Below are 16,504 nucleotides of genomic sequence, written 5' to 3' on the forward strand. Positions count from 1 at the left end.
ACTTAATTATATTTTAAATTCATAAACTATAATATGTTGAATGTATGTTCATATTATCGTTGAGCTGTTAAAACCTCAGATATGACAATTTTATAAAACTATTATATTTTCTGTTAGTTTAGTAAAATTCTCAACTTTGTTAATGCCACTAAAATAAAATAAAAAAAAATAATAGTAATTGTAGGAATCTCTAATTTAACATTTTAATAAGATCGTAATAACTCCAATGTATCAATATTAATAAATTCTTTTTAACACAACAGGCCATGGGGCCCAATGAGTGTAGTAACAGTAATGTAATCAGTAACATCATAAGTGACACAATTACAAACACCCAGGCTTTCAGAATCACATAAATATATTGTAACCTCACTGAGACCTCCAGATGAAAGGCATGCGCCTTACATACTGGGCTACGGGAGCTCATAGGTTGAGCAAGTGGCTATCATCCATTTTTCGTGAAAACAAAAAAAAAACAATTGATGAGATTAAAACAAGGGATGGGATGCTGAAGATCAATATATTTTCCCATAATCACTTAGGAATTTAACTAACCAATCGTTTCCTTTGCATTTTATGCTCATTTTAATGGTTTTTGATTGTTTTCACGATAAAAGAACAGCGACATTTTTTTTAATTCAAATGACTTTAAATTACGTAATCATCACATCGGAACGATTAAAAATACTTGATAATAACAAATCTCGCGCACTATATAGGTAGGTATATATCGAGGTAAATCAGGTTATTAAGAGACTTACAAAAAAAAATTACCTTAATTTTTGTGCTTAAAAACTATCAGTTTTTTGGCACTGTTTTAAAATTTAAAATTCAGCACACCAAAGATTTTAACTGGCCAATAATCAATATTTCTGAAAATTGTCATTTGTTAATTAATAAACGATGACGCTTGCAATTATTAACATAATGAATATTTATAAACAGGATTTTTAATGATTTTATTTGAATACTGTGCATCTTTAACAATACAGTAAGAAATAATTTATGCTGCTTTAATGCAAAATTATTGTTATGCCAACTAGTTATGTCACAATCAATGATAATTAAATCAATATTAACAACTTTGTTTTGAGGTGATTAACAAGAATTTTTAATCAAAATTTCACGTGGAAGTAAAGTTTACTAAATATAAATAGAAATCTACTCTGTTTGAATACCTACCGTCTTCAAAATATTGTTTTTTTTAATTATTATTTTATAGAGAAGGGTTAGGTTAATTATGTTTATTTAAAAAACAAGTATCACAAAAACTACTATCAGCAGTTTATATGTTTCACTTTGGAACTTATATTATAATTTAACTACGAAACATTCTATACGTACCTACCCACTTCACACAAATAAAATAATGGTTGAAGAAAGTAGAAATAATCTATTTAGCGACGATGTCTTCTTTTTCTCATATGACAACAATACAACACAGAAACATGTACAGGAACAAAACCATAAACACCAATAATTCATATGAAGAATTTCTCTTGGTACGGTTATTGTTAAATTTGCATTGGCAATGTTAATTTTATTTCTATAATAAAGATGTTGTGTTTATGTTGCTTGTAATAATCCTACCTGTAGGATTGATGAGGTAGACTGGAGCATCTCATAGTTTCGTAACCTGAAACACGTGGAATGCAACAATAGTAGAAGCAGGCTACTTTTTGGTTTTGACTGTAAGAAGGTACAATCTCGGGTAAGGAGAAAAATTGGATAGTCTTTTTACTTATGTATCATAATATTCATTAAAAGACATTCAGCAGGATTTGTATTTATTGCGTTGTATGACCTTGTCGTAATTAAGTCATAAACCAAAACTGACTACAAAGTCTATGATGACTGGCTCTCGCATGTCCATCTTATTACTATGTTATGTGATATGCACCTGTATCAATAGACGTTTTACATCGCGAAAATATTTTAATTGATTATTTTTATATACTTATAGCCGTCGATTTAAATTTGTAGAACAAACATTTAACATTATATCAAAAGCTACATTTTTACATATACAGCAATTAATAGTACTTATAAAATATTAACAATTAGAATGGAAATGTAGTGTTTGCAATAATTCACTGAAACATAATATTTGTATGAATGAAATTACTTTTCATCTTTATTACATTGTAAAATAAGATGTCAATGTTAACTTAAAAATTTTATTTTTATTTAAATTATACAGATTGTTGATAAGATATTTATTTTTATCTATATTTTTCTATTGGCCTAATTAATTTAATGATAATCTCAATGACGCTATGTGCATAAAATAATATTCCACTCACTTTCTTTCCGTTTGCTGTAAAATTATCTGCATCTACAACACGTCATGACATAACACTGCTCTAGAATAGAAATAGTGAAAGCAAAAGTATTACGCATTTCAATAATAAAGTATTGCTAAAAATCTAGGACAAGCAAGTCGGTAAATGCGAACAATCACTCAATCAATAATAACATTATGTAGATAACTGTTTGTATTATTTATAATATGTTTGTATAATATAATATTGTCGATCAAATCATACAATATATTTTATTTTATCGTTATTTAAGATAACTTTGGCATATAACTTATGGCTAACTTCGATCTAATTATTCATAGTAAGGTCAACCTATATACGTACCGCAAAATGTAACAACCTGCGGTAAATTTTACTGCTGAATTTATGCGGTAAGCTGCGGTGAATAATTTAAGAATAAGTATCATAAAATCTATATTTGATAAATGTAGAGATAAAAATAGCAATACCGTTAATTTGAATAAATTTTTTGAATGAAATAATCCGCAAGACTTTAGTTATTCCGATAAATATTTTTTTTTTAAATATGGCAACAATTGATATAAGACATTATTATCATTAAATGATACCAGTGGTGGGTTGCTTTTTCGAAAATAATTGAAATTAAACTATTTACATATATGTATACATAAATGTGGATAAGCCGACGTATTTGTACTTTTTTTAATCTCTATGTATGTAAGTACTTTCCGCCATTTGTTTTTAGTTACAGTAATTAGTTTTGCATTCTTTTTACTTAGCAAAATAACAAATTTGTTTTGATATTATAATATAACTATCAAAAGAATGCATACATCCGTAAATACTAAAAAAAAATATTTCCTCATATTGAAATGTTAATTTAAAAACATTCGATTAATTGACCATGAGAGTAAAATTCTGAGAAATATTTTTATGGCCTGATTGTGAACTAAATATTTCTTATGTAATATGGGCCTAATTTATGGTGTTGCCAAAATCTGTTGATTTTATTTAGCAATCATTTTTTTCAAGGGCAATAAAGATTAATTACAGTCGATAAATTTTTGTATATATATTATGTACTTGATCGTGTAAGAATTTCATGTGATTTTGTGGATTTAATTCACGAAAACTCACTTAATCTTTTTTACTGCATAATTTAATAAAATATACCAAAACTACCGATTTTAATGTGTAAAATAGTAATATATTAAATAAAGATTCATATCCGTTTCATATAATTAAATTACTATATAAATTTCATTGAAAAAAGTTTTAAATAATTACTATTTTATATTTTTGAGATCCGATGCCCGTTGATATAAAATTGTTTAAAAGGGTAAATGCTATAGTTATTGGGCACTTAAAGAAAATATTGTTGAATCAGTATATACATTTAAAAGAATGAAGTAAACATACCATGAAATATAGAGAATCATAATTTATTGAGCTTCAAAAATATAATTATGAACCATATAACCTTAACAGTTTTTTTAAATATTTTTAGAGAGGAAAAAATACAATTTATGAACGTTTAAATCATACACTATATGATATTGTAGATATCGAAAGTCTTAGCACCGAATAAAATCAGAATTTATTAAACTGAAAACATAATTATTAGATTCTTCAAACTCACAGAAATGAGACATGTTATTATGTAGACTCAGTAACTGGGCGTCTATGCATATTATCATTTAACACTCTTCAAATAATTAAATTTAATAAATATACAATAATTAGTATAACTATGTGCAAAACGCTATGCTATGTAAAAGTTTAAAATATATAAATATGTATATAATATGGACATAACATCAATGGATAATATATTTTTTTATAAATTATTCCAAATTTAACCTACTTATTTAAACATTTACTATACATATAATATAATATAAATACAAACCAATATTCGTAGTACCATCAAATAAGTGCCGACAAAAATAATCATGAAACCCCACGATTGTTTAAGTTTTAATACAATTAAATAGATTTATATATATATACATATCGAATTCAGTTCTACTTAAAGATGGCTAAAAGTATTAAAAATGTATTGACATCGTGTTCTGATATATTCTAAAAGTTTCAAATGTCTAGCTAGTCGGGAAGTTAGTTAAAAATCGATTGCAAGATTTGTACCGGACAAAGAACCAATGGACAAATAAGAATACGAGCTAAGAAAAACGTTTTAAAATAGACAAAATGGAATTACTTTCAATATTTTTGAATACCTTAATCAAAACATAAAAAAATATTTTTAAATTCTGTTTAGTACCTCAAAAATGAAAAATAAATAAATATGTATAAATAAGGCAAATATATTTTATAACGTCACGATGAAGAAAATGTTATTTTATCACCTACGAAGAATTAAAATATTTAACGTAAGTTCATATCAATTTGCAATGACTATGAACAATCAAAATCATTTTGAATGCAATTTTAATCGGAGATAACTCCAAAATAACTAGATAGTATTATTTGATATATCATCATATTTTTACATAAGATTAATTTAATTATTTATTAGATTGAAATAATATTAGTGTAATAAAAATAAAATATATTTAATGTAGTCAGAGTGCATTTCAAATATGTGAGGCTTCTTTTTTGAGTTTTTGTTTGTATACATATACATATATTAAAATTAGTAATAGTTTTAAGCACATAGATTACAGGCGTAATAAAAAGTTCAAATTCTAAAGAAAATTAACAAAAACATTTTTTTTAAATACAAAGTAGCGTAAAAAGTAGCATGTTTTGCACTCTTCATAGCATTCTGCAATGGAATCTCATGATTACTAAAGTTAATCATCTAAACAATTATTTTAATTATCTTGTATAATCTTTTTAATCTTATGTAATTAAAAAAAATACAATGCTACTTATAACGTACAAGAAACGAATCAATAATCAGTTTCAAAGAACACTCTCTCACCACTCTGAGATGATAATCAACCGAAAAATATACGTTTGTTATATAATATTAGATATTTTACTTAAGTTATCATTTGATCGTTTTGTAGATTGGTTTAAAATTATAACAGCTGTCAACATTAATAATTACTCAAAACATGTGGAATAAAACACGTTTTAAACCATTAATTATGATGTTAATTTATTTAAAATGAAAATAAATACAAGATAAAAAGAACTTTTTATATACAATGTTTTTAAATTTTCTGTTGAATCATATAAACTTCACTTGACTAGCTTAAACGATCAAAAAAAATGTACTTGATAGAAATAATACTGAAATGTCATATTGATTTCCATAATAACGCACGTATATATTAATAATTTAGTTGCTAGGACCCCAGACCCCTAGCAACCAATAATGGTGTCGAAATAACTTTTCATACAAAACAGAATTAACTGAAAATGAATTCAATTCTACTTAAAAATAGCTATAAAAAATGCATTGGCATCGTGTTCTGGTATATTCTAAAAGTTTCAAATGTCTAGATAGTCGGGAAGTTAGTTAAAAATCGATTGCAAGATTTGTACCGGACAAATAAGAATACGAGGTAAGAAAAACGTTGTAATAAAATACCTTGTTTGATCATAATCGGAGCATACTGTGTTCATCCATATATTGAAGGTTGTATTAACGTATTTACATAAAGACAGACAATCTATGCAACCAACTTTTAAAAAATACAGTACATTTTCTTTATTTGATACATATAATATATCTATACTATTTCGTTTAGACCCGTATATTTTAACACCACTAATGCATTTATTTGAAAAGCAAATTCCTTACGTATACTTTATAATCTGTATATGGAGTCGTTTTGTATATTTAATATATTATTTAACAGAGGTGTGTATTACTTAATATTTCCGCCATGATCCAGGCGTCTCATTTTCAAAAACGACAATGCTCTCGTCTTTAGCAGGTACATCCAGCTTAAACGGAAAGCCCAGAAGGGTAGTTGTGGGATAAAAATTCACATCACACGCGAGTCCACAATTTGAAATTGGATAAATTGATAGAACCGGGGCGGTAGCCGAGTGTTGCCCCAGGGTAAGTACTACCCCGGCCTCCCCGCGCCCCACTTGTAGGGGGTGATTTTTTAGATTTATTTTTTTGCATGCACCTACCCCACGCCACTCTTTTTCTGGCGAAAAGGGGTGCTATTCTGAGCACTGTTTCGATTGTGCAGTGTAGTCACGTCCGTCGTGTGAACATTGGTTGGGAATTCGGAGGAACATGTTCGGGGTGATTGGCTCAGCCGTGAAGGTGTCGCGATTCTTGGCACTTACCCGCTGGTAAAATAGATATAAACAATCCAGCGGCGAGGAATTTAAATAACACTTAATCATATTACATAATATGACATTGCCAATATTAAATAATGTAAATAGTTACGGTACCTAATATAATTTGATACATCATACTAAACGTATACAACACCAACTATAAACGCAGTCAGTACGGAATTCATCAATGCACTACATGTAGACATTATCACATTCAAAACATAGTTATGTTTACAATATTGGTAATATTATATTTATTTATTTTTTACCATGTTACAGAAGACCATATTATGGGCCTCCATATTGTGTAGGTTGTATTGACAGAGTATATGTTTTACGATAAATTAATGTTAGCGACAGGCTCAACCTATTACACACACACATTTTTAAATAACATATATTTATTGCCAGACTCGAGATTCGAACCTGGAACTCATGCGATTATAGACCAACACGTTACCACCCGGCCATAATGATTAATCGTTTTAAATAATAATATGTTGTAATAACATTTTCCTTATTATATTTTTAAAAATTTAATGAACAATTGAATAAAAGTGATGAAAAGAAATCCAACCTTTAGTCTTGGAAACAAATTTATTATCATTGTTAATGATTATTCTTTTATAACTAAAAAAGGTATATTTCACATGGAAATATATTTTTTTTGTTTATATTTACTTACGTGAGTCCATAACTGGGCTTTATAAGAGCATAGACAAGATATAGCATTTAATCACCCATATACATATAAATGTAAATCACGATTTCACATAATTTTATTCACTTGTTGAACGAATTTCTTGCCTATGCAGTCCGAAAATTAAATAACATGTATTATATTATAATAATATTATTTACCTAGTTAATTAGATAAGCACAATTCTTTTAAAATTAATAAGGTCACCAGGAAATTAAAATGAAATTAAAAGAATACCTTGATGAAATCAATAACACCTCAAATTCACAAGATTCAATATTATATAAGTGTATTCTGTATTATTGGATTTTTAATTTTATCACCTCATTATTACAACTACATAACTTGATTTTCGTTGTTTTTGAGAATATTATACAATCAGACACATAAGGTCATTTTCTCAGTAGTTAGCATATAACTCGTACCTTGTCTTAACAAAGCAGATATTTTCACAACCCATATTTCCTAAAGTATCTTCCAGTACCTAATGGCTTTTCCATCTACCACCTGTCATGTCTACACCAGTTATGCAAACGTATCAATGGCGTAAGAAAAGTAAAATATCGTCAAACACTGACGAGAAGTAACATTTTCGTTTGCTGCAAGACGCCGTGAACTTTTTTAATTTTGAGAAATAGTTTCTCAATTTCCCTTTGTAGAATCAGAGCACAATAACCAAGGTATCAAATTGAAGGTAAGATTGTTGTGAAAAGCTCTTCCATTTGCAATCAACACAATATAGGGGCAAGAAACGGATGATTATATGTGTATCCGGAAATTTGTACGTAAACAGTTCACCGCAGGACACTTATTCGTACGCCGCAGTACGTGAAACACGAGTTCGTGTAACATTTAATCAAATGACGAGTTCTTCGTTGAACATTTCACCGTGGAGTATATTTTTACGTATGCTACAACATGTGGTGAATTTTGTGAGATGTCTTTACTAGGTCGGGTTAGGTTAGATTAGGTTAGGTTAGGTTAGGGTTAATCTAATTGGAACAGTACTATTTGCAAACTATCACCGCATTTTGTAAGATACATACAAATGTATTCCACGGTGAAATGTTCAACAAATTACTCGTCATTTGATAAAATATTATACGTACTCGTTCACGTACTGCGGCACACGAATAAGTGTCCCACGATGAACTGCATACGTACAACTTACATGTAACCGATTCTATGAGACCAAACTGGTTCACTAATGCTTTGATTGTCTTATTTTTGACATTGATGAAAAGCTTAATATTGTCATTATGAAATGACAGAACAACTAATTTAATCCAGTTATATGTACTCTAATATGTATATATAATTTACCAACAACTTCTAAATCGAAGTTAAATGGTTGTAATATTAAGGTAACGTTATGACTAATACATTAACCCATTATCAATATGCATGGTAAGTTGTTTAGCATTTTAACGATGTATTAAATTATTGTGCGAAATATTAACGTATATTATGTAAATATAAGTGATCAATCGCCTGATATATACAATTATACATTCAATCTTCGATAGCAACCGAAAACTCAAGATCAATATTAATTTTATATCCTATATAATATTTATGGATTAGATACATAAAAAATACAAACCGTCTAACTTGTAGATAAAATACAGTGTAAAATAGTAGATAGGTATTGCAAAAAATAGATAGATACATATTACATTACACAATCTTTTCAATAAATCACCTTGATTTTTAAGCCAAATATTATATACGTCAGTTTTTTTTTATCAAGTCGTGATTATATTACCCGGAGAAAATTATAAATTTATGTGTTAGTTTTTATTGAAAACCTAACAGGCTTTTATTATTCCAATACAAATACTAAGTCATCTAGTCCAGCGTTTTCCAATCTATTTTAGTTGCGAAACTCAATTATATTGTTTACAATATAACAGAACTTTTTAGCAATTATAAATAAAATATTCCGCAGGCGATACAATCTTTGCTTTGATTTTTTTTAGAAAACCCACAGTATTGGGAAATAATCATATTTCTCTACATATCTAAAAATCAAAATTGTAACTTAGTAGCCGGAAAAATATTATTGTTTATATCTCGTATTAAAAAAGCCTACGTTTTTTCGTTGGAGTGATAAACATACAGTATTTTTCTTCTTCTTCTACGGCGCTACATCCCGGGGTGAGATTTGGCCTCTTCCACAACCGCTCTCCACTCACTTCGGTCTCTCGCCACACTTCTCCAGTTACCAGTTACTATATGAAGCCAGTCCACTTACGGCGTCAGCCCATCTCCTTCTTGGTCGGCCTATGGGTCTCTTCCGTTGGGGTAGCCACTTCGTCATGATCCTTGGCGCTCTAACTTCAGGCATTCTCTCCACATGTCCCGCCCATGGTAGTCTTTGGGACTTACAGTATCTTATGATTATTTGCTGTTCAATCAGCTCTTCCAACTCATGGTTCATTTTTATTTTGTAGTTCCCATTTTCCAACGTGGGTCCAAAGATTTTGCGGAGTATTTTGCGCTCGAAGACAGCTAATTTATTTTCCTCGTTTTGAGTTAAGCACCAAGTCTCACAGCCATAAGTGACCACTGGCCTTATAGTACACACAGTATATAAAGTTTTAAATTTTGAAAATATGTCGGCAAGGTATACAATATTGAATCACTACGAAATATTTGTTGATCAAATTCAATAATCCAGTAAATATACCAATAACTCTTGCTGTAGTTCAAATATACTAACAAAAAATTTACCTTATGATAGATATTATCAGAAGTATTATATGGAAGCATATCACATTATAAAAAAATCGAAATACCAACAACTGTAGTAGTCAATATTTTAATTAAATTAATAATCTAGAGCGTTTTCTTTATAAAAGTTTATGTCTTCTTCAATCCGGTTGTCAAAATCTTTTCCAAAAACCCTCGCGGCTGCTATAGTTTTATATCGCGGAACTCTATTTGAGAAACGCTAATGTAGTCAGATACATGTTATAGTAGTACCATTCAGGTTTAAAGGTTAACTGCAACCAGAATAAATCATGCATATTCCATCTCCGATTGTATACACCTTGATAGCTAAACATTGATTCCGTTCGAAAAAAAACTAAAATATTTTTTATGTCTAAAAACTACACCCGCTTATCACTTAATCATCTTTTCGAATAATATAGAGTTATGGTGTTTTATTTATGAAAGGTCAGTAATATAAGTTTTTAAAGTAAATAATGACTATTGCTAATGTTAGTAGAATCCAATTTATTGATGTACGGTCGGTAAATTTAATATTGTATTGAAACTGAATCAATAAAATATTCATATAATTTTACTCTCACAAATATAATAAAGCTTCGTATTTTTATTGGTTGGATGTATTATTTTAATATTTTTTCGGTTTTCCTACGACATTTTCCAGGTTATTGAGCACGGAGTGAGCGAGAGGGAAAATTCCCCGTATAAAACTGGCGTAATATAAAGAGGAGTTCATTTGAAACAATAAAACTCCACGCTTCAATTGTGAATATGTGTGTGAAATTCAAAATTATTATTTCCGAGCGTCAGCACAGTTCAAACACCGACATAGGGCGGCTCGTGAGCTGAATAAATTATCATAAACAATTTATTTATTCGCGGTGAATTTTATTCGCATATACAGGTCAAATTTCATTACGACGACTTTCAAATACTTAAATACTCATTGAGCTTCCATACTACTAAATAAATCGAGTTTGGTAGAGTAAAATTTGCCCTTTTCTTAATATATTTCAAACAATAATCAACAGTAAATCTTTAAATCGACAAAGCTGGAATGAAATAAAACATAAAGATCAAAAAAATAACCAAAAACAATAACATATAATGAATCATGTAACGCTTGTATTCTTCTCCAAGTTTCAAAAACTTACACTTCGTAGTGCTGTCTCAAAGGGTCAAAAAATCCAAATATTTTGTTTGTCAATTAATACTATTTTTAATGCGTCTTTTCCTATAAAATGTCAATTCGGTGACAAGTTAAGAACCGCTCGTTAAAAATCTATTAATATAGAATAATACTCAGTAGGGTCTCATATGATTATATTGTGAACCATATAATTATAAGAATATTATCATAATTGTGCTCAAAAATTACTGAAGAAATGAAAATCCCAGAAAACACTTTTACGTATTATGGAAAAAAATACTTTTTTTTATAGTAAAGTTTATCACTGAATATCTTCAAATATAAAAGTGAACTCGTCCCAAATTAAAAGATATGCTTTTTCATTATAAGTATGCAAGTACTTGACAAATTATTAAAACTACTTACCTATTGAAATATTACAAAATCGACTGATTTTAACTTTGATTCTTTATTTGGACTTCATATTTCTACCATTAATATATCTTTCAGTACATGGGTATTTAATAATGTTTTAATATATTATATAAAATCAAAAATATACTTAAAATTACTATAATATATTCCACGCCAATGCATTTATCTAGTACTACAGATTCCCAATCCATATTAAGTGGGTCGATCGGCTTAACGATACACGAGGTAAGTACTAAAAGTCATTTTAAAGATTAGATATAAGTAAAGTAATCATTATATAATATATATATATATATATATATATATATATATATATACCTACTTAAATATTCGAATAAGTGATATATTAATTACTTCAACAGATTACAGAATATCATCTAACTTTTATAATTAAGTATTTATATTATTTTTCAATAATTTAAAAACTATAGTATATTGATATATACAAAAGTAAAGAATGATATCGATATAAAAACAGCAATGTATATTCTTTCATGATGTGGTTTTAATAAAATATTTATCTTTATGAAAATTGCCACTTTTGTCAATTTTCCTCCATGTGAAATTTCCATATATATACCAACTCATATATATTATGTATGGGTACATTTATATTGTGTCACAAATACTTTCTTTTATATTATTTTGTTGTGTCGTAAATTTCAAGCCGCGCTTTTCATATATTCATATTAAATAATATACACATATGCACAGGGTGTTTATGACTCTCAAAATAACATAATAATAAATTTTGCTAGTGATATTTTAAATACGGTTTGTTTTGAATTAATCTATTAATAAATTTCATTTTATATACGTGGGCATTTTCGCCAAAGTTTGTACATGTTTGAAATTTGGGTAATATTATTTTTTCACTCAAATTAACCATTTTTATATAGCTAGCAGATTCCTTGTTCTATTGCTGAATTGGTGATAGCAATTTTTCAGCAAAATATTGATTAATACAATATTTATATCATTTTTATTATGAAATTGGGCATAATAAGTTTCCGTTCCGTGACTACGAAACTTAGCTTTTAAAACATGAATGAAACACTTTTTATCACTTAAAAGAGCTCTATTAGATTAAAAAAACCATACACTTCAAAATAAAACTACAAATAGTCAAAAAATATTATTGAATTTTAATTCTTGGGCACATTTCGTTCCCCTCCGTTACCCTATGTCTATAATGGCAGAGCATTTTTCCTTTAGTATTTGAAAAAACCAATCAATGTTCGTTCTGCTATTTTTTTAAAGACAATAATCACTTTTACTAAATTTTATTGGAAAAATAAATAAGTTTCGTTATTTAATAATCAAATGAAAAATAGTTAACGTTCAACTTTTTTGGGGACATTTTCGGAATGGAACGAAATGGTAACGGAGTGTAATTTGTAAAGCTTAAGTTACATGTTACCATAAAAACAAATTTTTGTTTTATGAAATTTATTTGAATTTTTTGATAGACAGATAAATATTCAACGTGCGTCAAAATAACAAAACAAATCAAACTTAATCACTAAAATAGACATATTTTATAATAAATTTCACAATACTTGTAAAATAAGGTAGGTAATAATTTTGACACACTATACATTACCATAACTTTATTTGGCATTTATATTATTTGTAACTCAGATAAAAAATATTTTTAAGCAAATTAACAATATATGAAAAAAAAAATCAGCAAGGGATTCAGACGCGAGTTCCTAGCGCGGCACGGAGTATATAACTTTTACGAAAATAATTATAGTCAAACTCGGTTATTACGATCTCTGACATAGCGAGATCTCGGATGTAATAACGAAACATTTGTTGACAATTGGTTTATGATTTTCGCCATCCATTTAATTCTTTCACTGTTATAACGAGCAACTTATCGGATATACCGAGCTAAAATACTGTTAATGTGTCGACCGTTTTAAAACATTTCGACCCTAAGCAATAAAATCCGATTGGACAGGATGCCGCCGGGGTCGGATTACGTTTATGACACTAGTAAAGTGTCTAAGTACCTACCTTATTGGTGTTTCACCGACAATAATAAAAAAGTATCCACGCATATGGTTGAAAAATCCAAGGTTTGTGAAGTCCGTAGGTACCTACCAGCGTTAATTACAATAAACAACTTCTTTTGTAGTTTATGAATGCCATGCTCGTTTCGGGGATTTTTACGATGGTTTCCAAATTTTTTATTTTCGGCTTTTTGTGTAATGTGACATGCTCATTTAAAAATACCTATTCTCTGATATAACGAGTAACGCTTATAACAAGCAAATTCAGTCGGTCCCATCTTCCTCGTAATAACCAAGTTCGACTTTATGTTGTCTTGAAATTTAATTGGATTCATCAACATAAAATGTAGCTATACAGGTTGATTGTAATCAAGACGTACTTTTCTGACATTTCGTGAATACCTACAGTTCTAGGTATTAAATCTAATCGAGTACACATTTCTGTTAAACGTGACAAAAAAATACTTTTTCATACATTTTTATAAATTTCTATGCCTAAAATGTATGGAGAAGTTTTAAAATTTTGGTGGCGTATAACAGAAAGAGTATGACAGAGCCAGTGCCTGTCTCGCAATTATTTCAGTCTGGTGTTTTTTCTTTTCCTTCTGTTGTTTTTTTTTATCTCCATACTTTTATGTGCGCTATTTTTGCGTATTCAGACATATCACATACTTTTTTAATCTTTATTATATTATTATATTATAGTCAGGTTATTTTTTATATTTTTTAATGAAAATATTTTTGTTTTTCATACGAACAGACAAAATATTTTTTTTTATAATCTATGAAGAACTAAACACACACTGTAAACCCAACTTTATGCATGCCATTTCGTTACTTTTACATTCCACATATACGTTACCACCAATATAGTTTCGGAGTGGAAGTAACGGATTCTGTTTCAGAAGTGTTTGAAGCCAAAATTTAGCTTAGTTTTATTGTTAAACCTGCGATATGTTTTATTATATCTGTAGTATGAAAGATAAGCTCCATATGTGTAGTATGTGAAATAGAAATATGTGTTTTCTTACCTTATAAATCGTGGTAACAGTAGTGGAACTTCTTAAATGACCAACCCAGAAAGCAACCTGTTCCGATAGCGATACCGACACACACCAACAATTTAAAGTGTACATGGCGATCAGTGTTATACAAAAATGTTGCTACATTAAAAAAAAACATATTTATAGTGAAAATTTTTCGCCTTCATGCTAAAATCGTGGTAACGGAATGTGGAGTTCCACTTTTTCAAATATCCTGGGACACACTTTAAACGTGATTTTTTTTCAATATTGGTACAAATTTACGAAAAAACTATATATTTTCCAAAAATATATAATGTAAGCTGTTGAAAACACTACGAATTTAATTTTACACACTCAAAATTAATGACGAAATCAGACTTTGTTTATTTGAATTTATGGGTGGGACATGGTAAAAACGCACTACCTTTCGATCTAAATAATCAATTAAAAATATATACAGGTCAGATAGTTGTATTTAACTGATTGAATAGAGTAAATTAATAAATTTGCATGTTAAAAGTACATAACTTTCCAACATTTTATAATATAATAACTATGAAAAAATCAATCAAAGTCATGGGACATGCCAAAAACGCAATGTACAAACTTTGGCGAAAATGCCCACGTACATACGGTATCTGTAAAATATTATGTAGTTATCTGCTATCTATATCAGGTTTATGACATTACAGCTTATTTCCTTATACCAAATTAACAAAACTTTGTATATTTAGCATTTATGAGAATCGCCTAGCCAAAAGAATATTATTGTGCTTAAATTTCTACTAACCCTTACGACCAACCCATCTTTCCCTGCATTTTGAGCGGAAATAAATTATATTCTGTGTTGTGAATAATATGATTCAATTATGCAGTATTTCTACGTGTAATAATTGTAGCTATTATAGGTTTGGCTAGCTTATTGGCTCAAATTTAAACCTTCACATTGTTAATTTGATCACCACGAGATACCTATGCTCAGAATACTTCCAATATTTTGATGATCCACCAAATACCAACATCGTATATATTATCGATCACTGCCTGTTGGAGGAAAATTGACTATGGATGACCCAATGACATTATTAATGAACAACGCACTCAATACAGTAGCTAGTAAGTAAATTCGCGAATAGTGACATTCGCACATGTATAGGTAGACGTCACGCAATTTCCATTATGCGATATCACGCATCGGAAATTTATAGCAATATGACCTTTATTGTAATGGCGTTAGAACAGTGTTTCTAGTGTCAATGCTCATTTGAGCGAACCCGTTCAAACCGAACCATTCGGCAGACCCGACAAAAAGCATCGGAAATTTATAGCAATATCACCTTTATTGTAATGGCGTTAGAACAGATTATGCCATTCGGCAGACCCGACAAAAAAGTGAGTGTCATTTTTTTCCAGATGCTTCGTCCATATATTAATGTCATTGTGGATGACCGAAAAAAACTATTAGGACAGTCATACTTAAATCGCTCCACAATTATTAATTGAATATAAAAATATACGTATTTTAAAGTAGATATTTTGCAAAAAAATGCCAACTGTGGGATTGAACCCGGCTGACACCATGGCTCCTTTGACGATCGTTTTATGCACCAAGCAATATGGGTCTTGCAAAACGCGCGAAAAATATATATATATATACCAGACCCGAACCAGACAAAAAGTTTTTCAGCGAACTCTTCTCTCTTGCCTAAACAAAATAATAAGATATTATTTTTGACGTCATCAGCGTATTTTTTTTAGATAAAGGTTTTTCTGTTCCTTGTTAAATGCGTGGAAAAACTGCGATAATCTACAGTTCACTGCCTAATTGTATTTAAATATTATTTCTTCAAGCGCTCATTATTATTTTAGTGGTTAATAAATTCTCATAGTTAAATGTTTTTTTTTGTAAA

The sequence above is a fragment of the Rhyacophila brunnea genome, unplaced genomic scaffold (genome assembly GCF_057557595.1).
Source record: "Rhyacophila brunnea isolate RB1 unplaced genomic scaffold, BYU_Rbru_1.0 scaffold_9, whole genome shotgun sequence".
Taxonomy (NCBI): domain Eukaryota; kingdom Metazoa; phylum Arthropoda; class Insecta; order Trichoptera; family Rhyacophilidae; genus Rhyacophila; species Rhyacophila brunnea.